The 12,049-nt window shown below is 35.7% G+C and overlaps 1 pseudogene; it reads left to right on the top strand.

Moving 5' to 3' along the window:
- The first annotated feature begins 389 nt into the window (after window positions 1-389).
- Window positions 390-4,956, top strand: LOC149210399 (uncharacterized; annotated as a pseudogene).
- Window positions 4,957-12,049: the final 7,093 nt, after the last annotated feature.

Genomic DNA, 12,049 nt, shown 5'->3' with positions numbered 1-12,049 from the left:
GTTGTTACCTCCTCACTTTCATTGATGATTATAGCAGAAAGACTTGGGTTTACTTCTTGAAGCAGAAGTCTGAAACTTTTACAAAGTTCAAAGAATTAAAAGCCTTAGCAGAGAACCAAAGTGATCGACAGATCAAGGTAATGAGGTCAGATTGTGGTGGAGAATATGACTCAAAGGCATTCCATGATTACTGCAAACAATATGGAACCAAAAGATAGTTTACAACCAGGGACACACCGCAACAGAATGGTGTAGCAGAGAGAAAGAACAGGACAATTATGAACATGGTAAGAATCATGTTGAAAAGTAGAAACTTGTCTAATGAGTATTGGGAAGAAGTAGTTGCATGTGCTATTTATGTGATCAAGGGATCTCCTACAAAGAGCGTGATGAACAGAGTATTGGGACAAGCATGGTCAGGTATGTCTTGCAACGTATCTCATCTCAGAGTATTTGGATGTGTATCTTATGCACGTGTGCCTAAAGAGTGAAGAGGCAAATTTGTTGATAAAAGTGAAAAATGCATATTTACTGGTTATAGTGAGCAATCAAAAGATTACAAATTGTATAACCCTGTCACAAAGAAGACCATAATTAGTAGAGATGTTGTGTTCAAAGAACAAGAGGCATGGAATGGAACTGTAGACAAGATAGTTGATGCACAAGTGCCATTGATGGAAGAAGATGATGTAGCAGAAAAGGAGTAGCAAGAATCACAAGTGAAGAAACCAAAGAGAAACACACCAACAAGGACTCCAAGATTTTCAAAGCAACATGGACCTTCATGCAGATCAACAGATCAAGATTCTCCCAGCAATCAATCAGGTGATGAATCAAGAAATTGTAAGAGAAAAATGAGAAGTCTGAAAGATATTTATGATGATTTGGATGTTAGTTCAAATTTTGCATTGTTGTCATTCCAGCCTTCTTCGTTTGAAGAAGCAATTAGAGATGAAAATTGGGTACAAACCATGGATGAATAAATTGAAGCTATTGAATATAATGATACACGGGATTTGATTAATTTACCAAAGGAAAAAAATCTCATTGGTGTAAAGTGGGTGTACAAGAAAAATTTGAATGAGAAAGGTGAAATTGACAGATTTAAAGCTAGATTTGTAGCAAAAGGATTCTCGCAGCAACCAGAAATAAACTTTAGAGAAACATTTGCTCCAATAGCTAGATTGGATATTGTAAGAGCAGTTCTAGCCACAACAACGCAAAACAAGTGGAAAGTATATCATATGGATGTGAAATCAACCTTCTTTAATGGAATTCTAGAAGAAAGTTGAAGGTAACGAAGAGAAAGTTTACAGGTTGAAGAAAGCGCTCTATGGACTGAAGCAAGCGCCTAGAGCTTGGTATAACAGAATCGAAAATTACATGATTAAGAATGGATTTTACATAAGCAACATTGAGCCTACCTTATACACAAAGGTAAATGAGCATGGACAAATTTTGATTGTTTTCTTATATGTTGATGACATGACTTTTACAGGTGATTTTGAGATAGATGAATCTAAAACAGTCATGATGAAATAATTTTAGATGATATATCTTGGTCTCATGAAATATTTTCTTGGCATAGAAGTTGAGCAATCTGAAAAATGAATTTTTATTTGTCAAAATAAATATGCCAAAGATTTGTTGAAAAGATTCAAGATGGACAATTGAAAACCTGTCCCTACACTAGTTACAACAGGTACAAAGTTAAGCAAGGATGATGAAGGATCATATGTCAATCCAATTCTATTCAAAAGATTGGTTGGTAGCCTCATGTATCTCACAGCTACAAAACCAAATATCATGCAAGGAGTGAGTTTGATTTCCAGATTTATGGAGACTCCAAAAGACACACATTGGAGTGCAAGAAAAAGAATTATGAGATGCATAACATGAACTAGATATTGTGGCATAATGTATGCAAGCACATAAAAGAAGGATTTGATTGGATACATAGTGATTTTGCAAGCAGTTTGGATGATAAGAAGAGCACTTTTGGTTATGTGTTCCATCTTGGTTCAGGTGTGATTTTGTGGGCATCTAAGAAACAACCCATTATGACACTTCCGTTAGCAGACGCAGAATATGTAGCAGCAACATCAGCATCATGTCAAGCAGTGTGGTTAAGAAGAGTATTTGATGGACTCAAGAAAAAATAACAAGGATCAACAACAATATATTGTGACAACACCTCAATGATTTCACTATCCAAGAATAGTGTGTTTCATCAGAAGAGAAAGCATATTGATATTAGATATCACTTTATTAGAGAACTTGTGAGCAAGGGAGAAGTTCACTTGAAGCCTTGTAAATCTAGTGATCAATTGGTTGATATATTTACTAAGTCATTAGAAAAATATGTGTTTGAGTTTCATAGAAGAAACTTGGGTGTTCTAAGCCTAGCTGAGACATAGACCAACATGCATGTTTGAGTTTTCATGAGTCAAGTTTTAGTTTAGCAGTCGTAATTAAGGGGGAGTGTTAAAATAGCTAATTACTCTCGCATGAGGAGTTGGCTAAACTTAGAGTGTTAGTTAACTAACTGTTGAGGGTTGAGTGTTGAGTCAAGTTAAGTTAAGTGATAGACGAATTTTAGTATGTGGTTGCATGTCAAGATATTTTGGCAAGTCGCTAGTTGGAAAAGGTTAAATACCCTTCATCGGGTTCTTTGTAAGTATCAAGTGTTTATTGAAAATAGCAACAAAAAATGATAAAAATAGAAATGCTATAAATAACATTGCTATAGATAGCATTTCAGGTACCAATGTGGAAAATAGCAACAAGGAATGATAAAATAGAAATGCTAAAAATAACATTGCTATAAATAGCATTTCAGGATATATTCCAATTTTGATTTGTCCTTGAATCAAAATTAAGAATTAAAATCTGAATTTAGTCTTAGCAGTTGTTTGAAAAATAATTAATTAATTCATCTTCAGTTAATTAGTTGGAGAAAATCAAACATGAAGTCTTTGTGAAGACATGCAATAGTTATCCCTTTGATTGAGGAAGTTATCCCTTAATTAAGGAGATCAGGATGAGTTGTACTTTGAGTTGTAATTAGTCAGCTCAGTTAACTGAGTTAAGTCCAGTTAGATTAGTTCCAATAGTTTATGGAACTGATTGTGAGTTTAGTTAGTTAATGCATGCATGCATGTAACTAGTGTACTTTAGATAACTAAATATTCTCTCATAAATAACTCATGTATGTCAGTTCAGTCAGAGACCCAGTTGAGATCACAGGATGGGACAGTGTGCTATCAATTGTAGGAATATTCCCTTGAGGATATCTCTTGCATGCAGAAGGAATTCATATCCTTTAGGATTGCGTAGTTAGTTCAGAGGTTAGTGAGTAATGTGTGAGGTAATTACACACAAGTGACAGCTTGAGGACCCAGGAGAAACTGCACAAGGAAATAGGAGGCTTGGAGGGCAGAGGAGAAGGTTTGTGAGAAGCCTTTGACTGTCTATAGCAGCATTGAGGGATTGTACTGAGAGCTGGATAGCTTGTGAGCTAAATCTTTGTGTAATCCAGAGATATTTCCACTTGTATGATAATACATATACGGGGTTTTTAGTTGAGGCTTTCCCCAGAGTATTCTTTTGTGTTCATGTGTGATTGAATCTTCTTCTCTGTTATATGTGTTCTGTTTGATCTTGCTCAAAATCGATTAAGCTTCCGCAAGTTTGATTGTAGAAGTAGATTAAGTATTTTTCTTTAGTACATTACATAATCAGTTTAATCTACAGTGGAAATTTCTATAGTTTTGTGTGATCAATAGAAGAGCCGCAACTCATGTATTTGTGTGTGAATTTGTGTTTTGCCTCCTCCGCCTTTCCAACAAACTGATCTAACTTATTCTGTACCATCTTCCATCATTGTAATTTTAGTTCTTATGTGTTCATTTTGTTGTTCGTTGATGTATGTAGTATGAAGGGCATTTCTTTCTAGACATATTTGGACATATTTATTAGATACATTGAGGTGACGATTTTGACCTGAGGGCCTCGTCATAATTTTGTCAATTTTTTCAAGAACTTTCATAGCGAATTATTTTTGTAGGTAGATATTGAATTATTTTTGTTGTTACTCTCGAGGCTACCATTGCATTGACAAATTTTATGTTAAATAAATCTTGATTCTAGATATTAAAAGTATTAATATTTAGCTCTATCTACTTTGCAGGCATTACCATTCTATTTAACCAGGCTCCACTGAGTTTATATCCCTGTAACAGTAATAGTCTAAGCCAGAACCAATCTTGCATGGATATGTCTCTAGGATCGGAGTTGAGCTGCACATATGCCAAAAACTCCTTCACTTCACAACCAAAGATTAGCCAATATATCAATGAAAATGAGGATTATGTTAGGGTTACTGAGATATCATCTTGCGAATGATTTGATACAAATGGAAGTCATGGAGGCATCGATCTCAACTTGGGTCTGGATTTAACATTGTGGATCAATCATGTTGAGAGCAAACATGCAATCCCCCAACATAATCCCCCAAACTTAAGAGTGCAATCAACTATTTTAGCAGGAGGAATGGAGCAGGCAAGAATGTTGACAAGAAGATATTTTCAAACCCCAACTCTAAGCAAAGAAGACCAAAACATGTACTCTGATTCTAGGAATATGGTGGCTGTAGTGGAACGGTTTGAAGAGATCTACCAAGAAGTAATTGTAGCCCAGCTAGGATCAATTCAGTGCAGTGCTTTGGGAACACTAAAAGAAAATTAGTAGGAAACTCCTGTGAGTAACTCGAATGAAGCTAAGCATTTAGCTTTTTCTTGGATTACATCCAAACAGTTTTAGTCATTCTCAACAAACCATTTTAGAATGGATGACCTTTGCAACTCGAGCTATGATGAAGCATGCCAACCATCTACCTTTGATCACAATTTGATAAATCACTCAAAAACTCTTGATGACTCTTCTATCATAAAGTAAGGTCATACTCCTTTCTATTTTTTGGGAAACAATTTCGGTATTAATCTTGTAAATTTATCTAGTAATTTCTAGTGCTTGTCCAACTTTTATCTAGCAATAAACTTCTCAGGAATGGGTAGAGTCTGCCCTCAACTTGGGGCACACAGATGTGGACTAAGTGGATTAATGTCCACCCCTTTGAATAATAGCGATTGGAGACTGTGACTCTGAGCAAAGATGACTTGCAGAATGTTTCTTCATACAGTAAAATGACTTAGGATCATGAAAAAATTAGGCACAAATGACTTTGGTATGCTAAAGTCCAATTTCCAATTTTTTGATATGCATATTTTTCTATTATTATAAGGTATCTTAGAGGGTCACTTTGTTCTGTTTGGTGTTTCATATTTGACCACTTATACATCTTTTGGTAGCTGAAAATAACGGGAGATTTATTTGCGGCTCAAAAAAGAGAAATACTACTTGAATGGAAACACCCATCTCCAGGTCCAAGGAGATTACATATGTTGTTTCCTTGCATCATCATTGAAGAAAAAAGTTGGGGGATCACATACTACTCCTGGTGATCATGTTGCAGTGTGTTTATTATTAATTTCATTATTATTTTCCAACAATACCATCTGCCTGTAAACCATTGTTTCTGCCATTTTTGTTCCCTATTGATTGAACCAATGTTGCAGGTGTTCATTATTATTTTCCAACAATTCCATCTGCCTTTCAACCATTGTTTCTGCCATTTTTGTTCCATATTGATCCAACCAATTTCTATCTACAATTTGGACACTGTTCATATATAAGCTTCCAGATCGACAGATATATTTCCTATGTGCTTCATATTATCTTCCCCTCTTTTAGTTGCATTATTCACATTCATCTCACTAGCTTGCTAGAGTTTTACTTGTTGATTTTGTCTTCCGAAATGATTTGCAAGATTAATTTGTACCTGTGAGATTCATAGCATCACTGTTATCAGCACTGGCTTTTGTTGGACTGCATTTTCTTGGTTATTTTGGTGGGTTGTACAGATACTAAAGGCTTGGACCTTGCTAGTTATATGAAAAACAAGAATTTTCTACACACCCTTGCATTTGTACTTAAATCTTATTCTCGGCTCAGGTTCTATGGTTGTTCAATTTTGACGAGTTCATTTCGGTAATCAAAGAAACATAAGATTTCCTCCCTGAAGTTGTATTTTCTCGTCATATAGAATTATCTAACTGATGAAACACTGACTTCAGCATTTGAATATAATTAAAAAATTTGGCAAGGTGAACATGTAACACAAACCACTATTTAATACCGTATCTTGGTGGATACATCAACAAATCATTACATTCCTTACATATTTTTAAGATTTATATTTTTTTGAATCCATGCTTAATTTGTCATTTCTCTTTGTTGTTTCTCTGGAGTTTAGTCTCATCACCTCAGAGGTTGAAATTTCATTGGAGGGATTCAGAATGCGAGCTACTTTTCGAGAATTAAACCATTTTAAGGGATCCCGACTCCACCTAGCGTTGCATAACAGTTTGTTTTTTTACCCAACATTTGGCTAGCCCTCTACTTAGGCTCCCATTGTGCCCATTTTGGACGAGAATCTAAGGAAACACTGACTTCAACATTTGAATATAATTAAAAACTTTTGTCAACGTGCACATGTAACACAAACTGTTATGTAATACAGTATCCTTGTAAATAAACTAACAAATCTTTATATTTTTATATTTTAAACTAATGATCAATGGGTGTCTGTGGGGATTAGTCTTATTAGGTTAGATGTTCAAATTTCAGAGGAGAGTTTGAATTTATGATTAATTGGTTTTTGTGGGGATCAGTTTTATTAAGTTAGATGTTCAAATTTCATGAGAAATGTTGAAAATGAGAATCACTTTTGGGGAATTAAATTATTTTTAAAATCTAAAAATTTCAAAAATCCAAGCTAAACCCAACTTTGCACAACATATCATTCTTTTTTCTACAAAACCATAAATAACCCTCTACCTAAACTTAACTATTTTGATATATATATATATATATATGTATATATATATATATATATATATATATATATATATATATGGGGGGCATAACGAGTCATTTCAGCTGTGACGGACCTCATGATGGGACAAGAAACAAAATAACAAATTATTACTTAAATTTAATTAATTAATTTATTTATTTTCATGTTTCCTAACATCTTGATAAAACTTGTCCAACAACTCTATTCCCATGGAGGTTTGAACTTCGGTCACTGAAATAATAGTCCAAGACCTAGTTCCCAGAAATTTGACTTCGGAGCACTGTTTTGAAGGAGAATGACTTGAAATATCTAAGTTTCCATTGCCAAGCCTCTCTTGCACCAGGGTGTAATTGTTAGTCTTTACCATGTGTGAATTTATGCTCATCTTAAAATCATTTTAAGCAAACAAGAAAATAATACTAAAATACTAAATTTAATAAGATTATTATTATTATTGAGAATCAAAGTAATTTTTTTTCAATTTAATAACTTTATAAGCCTCTCTTGCACCAGAAGGTGCAATTGTTAGCCTTTACCATGTGTGAATTTATGCTCATCTTAAAAACATTTTAATCAAACAAGAAAATACGTTGGATCATCTTGAAAGTGGCACATGCATAACTTTAATATCCATGTGCCCTCTACCAAACAGTAGTTATATTTGTCTATTGCACCTTCATTAAGTCTGTTCTTCAGTATTGTTATAAGGAGACGCTAATCATTATGCCCTCTGTGTTTTCTTCTTTGTTGCATCATATTTCAGCAACAAGTAAGAAATTAAAGACACCCGATCAAATCAATTAGAAAACACAGAGTTTAAGATTGGCTTGTTAACGAAGATAATGAAACTGACTGAATTTAGGATGAGTTAGATGACCATATATATTACAACACTAGGCTCCATGACAAGCCAAGTTAATCGAAATAAGAATAATAATCTTCTTTCAAGGTCTTCGAGACCCAACTCTCCATTTTCCAGAATGAAAACTATAAAAAAAACCAACAAACGTCTGAGTAGATGTAGAGCACTTAACGAGTTGAAGTAATACCCGCGAACTAGATTGGTCCAAAGAGAGTTTGATCAACCCCAAGGTAACCTTGAGTATAGGTCATTTCAGTAAGCAGCCCCCCTTGTGAAATGAAAGGAGAGTGATCAATGCTTAGAATGACCTCAACGCGTTACGGACTAGGTGATTCAGGGTTATCAGAGTTGTAGCATATTCAAGATTATGTGATTCAGGGTTACCAGAGTACTAGCATTCTTTTTTATTTTTTTTTCGAGTAGTTGTATTAATTATATAATATTAAGATAATTATATTTAGTAATGTGGTTGATATAAATATATCTATATAATTTTTATAAATTTATTAGCTTATAAAAATAAGAAAATATTTTAATAATAATAAATATTGCTGTGTTAATAATTAAATTAGTTACTTATAATTAATCATATTTAATCAAAATTAATTGAAATTGACCCAAAACAAACTTGATCAACCCCAAAATAACTTAAATACATGCCTTTTCAGTAAGCAACCCTGGTTAAATAAAAAAGTAGTGATCAATGCTTAGAATAACCTCAACCCGCGAAGGACTAGGTGATTCTTGGTTACCAGAGTTTTAGCATACCCAAGATGTTAGATTCTCTATGCTATATAACAGGCAATCATTCGGATGGTTTGCTAAGAGTGTGAGAGTTTTGTGAGGCTTTCATGATGTAATCTCCTGATTTTATTAATAAATTCCTGGTGCCTATGTTTGGTGGACGTAGCCCAGATTGGTTGGGTGAACCACGTTAAAAACTGTGTTCATGTGCTTATTGTTGGAATTCAGAGGCACAGTAAATCAATTAAAACACACAGCAGAATAAATCAAGCACATGAACACAGTTTTTAACGTGGTTCACCCAACCAATCTGGGCTACGTCCACCAAACATAGGCATCAGGAATTTATTAATAAAATCAGGAGATTACATCATGAAAGCCTCACAAAACTCTCACACTCTTAGCAAACCATCCGAATGATTGCCTGTTATATAGCATAGAGAATCTAACAGCCTCATAACTCCCTCACATCAAATATAGGAGGCATTAACTCCCTCCCAACAACCTGGAGCTAATCTAGGAACTGAATTCCTATTGTTGTCACCTACAGAGATTTCTGCCTATTTCACTTCAAACAGAAAATCTCAACAATCTCCACCTTGACAACAATTCGCCTGATGCCCTGTTATTATTATTTTATCTTTTCTGCAAGCCAAGAGAAGCCAAACACCAGCGTAGCTTCTCCAACAAAACTGGTTTCGTGAACATGTCTGCACAGTTCTCCTTTGTATGCACCTTTTCAAGAGAGACTCCCCTTTCAGTGATAACCTGTCTTACAAAATGGTACTTAATTGGAATATGCTTTGATTTGCTATGATAGGCCGGATTCTTAGCCAAATGTATTGCACTTTGACTATCACAAAGTAACCTGATGTTGTCCTGTAACCTACCAAACTCACCAAGCAAACCTTTCAACCAAACCGCCTCTTTGCAAGCATGAGAAGCAGCAATGTATTCTGCTTCAGTAGTGGACAAAGCAACAATATTCTGTAGCTTTGACATCCAGCTGATAGCTCCACCTGCAAGAGTGAAGACGTACCCTGAAGTTGACCTTCTCTTATCCAAATCACCTGCAAAATCGGAATCAACATATCCGCAAACAAATTCACTACTCTTATTGTAAGAAATACAATAACTACTTGTGCCTCTCAAGTACCGAAGCACCCATTTCATTGCTGACCAGTGTTCTTTACCCGGATTTGCCATGTACCTGCTAACAACCCCAACTGCATGTGAAATATCTGGTCGAGTACAAACCATCGCATACATTAAACATCCTACTACATTGGCATACGGAATTCGAGACATATAATCCTTTTCTTCATCTGTATTAGGACATAAACTCGAAGAAAGCTTAAAATGGGAAGCTAAAGGGACTGACACAGGCTTCACATTATTCATACCAAACATCAAAAGTATTTTCTCAACATACTTCTGTTGTGATAGCCACAGCTTACCATTGCCCCTGTCTCTGAAAATCTCCATGCCCAAAATCTGTCTTGCCGCTCCTAGATCTTTCATATCAAACGTCCTTGCCATCTGAGTCTTCAACCTGTTGATTTCTTCAATGCTTTTGCTTGCTAAAAGCATATCATCAACATACAACACTAATATAATGAACATGCCATTATTTAACTGCTTAAAGTAAACACAATGATCATATTCACTTCTAACATATTTCTGACTCAACATGAAAGAATCAAACTTCTTATACCACTGCCGAGGCGACTGCTTCAGGCCATATAATGACTTCTTGAGCCTGCAGACAAATTTCTCATTGCGATGGTGAACAAACCCTTCCGGTTGTTCCATATATATTTCCTCATCTAAATCACCATGTAGAAATGCAGTCTTAACATCTAATTGCTGCAACTCTAAATCAAGCAAAGCCACTAATGCTAACACAACTCTAATTGAAACAATTTTAACCACTGGTGAAAATATCTCATGAAAGTCTATGCCAGCTTTCTGAGAAAACCCTTTTGCAACCAGCCGAGCTTTGTACCTGTCTTCCGTATCATTCACACCCCGTTTCAGCTTGTACACCCACTTACATCCCACAGTTTTCCTGCCTTTCGGAAGTTCAACCAGATCCCACGTGCCATTCTTACCTAAGGCCATCATTTCGTCCTTCATGGCTACTTTCCATTTGTCACTATTTGAACCTTCTACAGCTTCCTGATAACACAAAGGTTCATCATCATTAGCGATCAAAGCAACTGAAGTAACATGATCATCATACCTTCTCGGAGGGCGTTTGATCCTTGTAGACCTCCTTAAGAATGTTTCTGGTGCTTCCACAATTGGCTGTCTATCATCCGTAGGAACTTCTTCATGATCGCCATCTGAGACCTGTTCATGACCTCCATCTGAACCCTGTTCATAATCTGATTCTGAAACCTGTTCATGACTAGAATCTGAACTATGGTCTTTATGACTATCATTAGAAATGCTGTCAAACTAAATATGCTGGAAATCAGATACATCATCCTGTTTCAATCTACTATTTACATCTAACTGTACAAGAGAGGATTCATCAAACTTTACATCTCTGTTGATGATGATTTTGCGGGTAGTAGGATCCCACAATCTATATCCCTTTGTTCCATCACCATACCCAACAAAGATATACCTTTTAGACTTTGGATCTAACTTAGTTCGTTGATGTTTAGGCACTAGAGCATATGCATCACAACCAAACACTCTGAGTTTAGAATAGTCACAAGGGTGTCCTTTCCATACCTCTTGCGGAATCTTGCAGTCTATGGCCGTTGATGGAGATCGGTTTATCACATAACAAGTTGTTGCCACCGCTTCCGTCCACAACTCCTTCGGCAACCCGGCGTTACTCAGCATACTCCTTGCTCTCTCCAGAAGAGTTATGTTCATGCGTTCAGCAACTCCATTTTGCTGAGGAGTATAAACCGTGGTCTTATGTCTCTCGATCCCTGCATCCTTGCAATAGCTGTCAAACTCCTTGGAAGTAAACTCACCACCATTGTCAGTTCTTAAACACTTTATTGTTCTAACAGTGTTGTTTTCTACCAATGCTCTAAACTGCTTGAAAATTGTAAAAACATCAGACTTATTTTTCAACATGTAGACCCATACTTTCCGAGAAAAGTCATCAATAAATGACACAAAATATGTCGAGCCACCATATGACGCTGTAGGGGCTGGACCCCAAACATCTGAATGGATATAATCAAGTATGCCTTTACTAGTATGTTTGCCTGTTTTAAACTTTTGTTTACTTTGTTTACCAAACAGACAATGTTTACAGAAATCCAATTTTCCAGATCTCAGATTAGGAAGTAACTTTCGGTCAGCCAAAATTTTCAATCCTCTTTCACTCATATGCCCCAATCTTTGATGCCATAAGTGAATGGAACTACTGTCATGTTCAGACACAGACACATGATCTGAACCAGTTCTACCTTCTAACTGAAATAGATTTCCTATTTTCT

Source organism: Pinus tabuliformis, chromosome 1_2 (assembly GCF_031772625.1).
Source record: "Pinus tabuliformis cultivar Carrire ecotype Pingquan chromosome 1_2, CPIR1, whole genome shotgun sequence".
Taxonomy (NCBI): domain Eukaryota; kingdom Viridiplantae; phylum Streptophyta; class Pinopsida; order Pinales; family Pinaceae; genus Pinus; species Pinus tabuliformis.
This window is presented reverse-complemented; position numbering and strand designations above follow the sequence as displayed.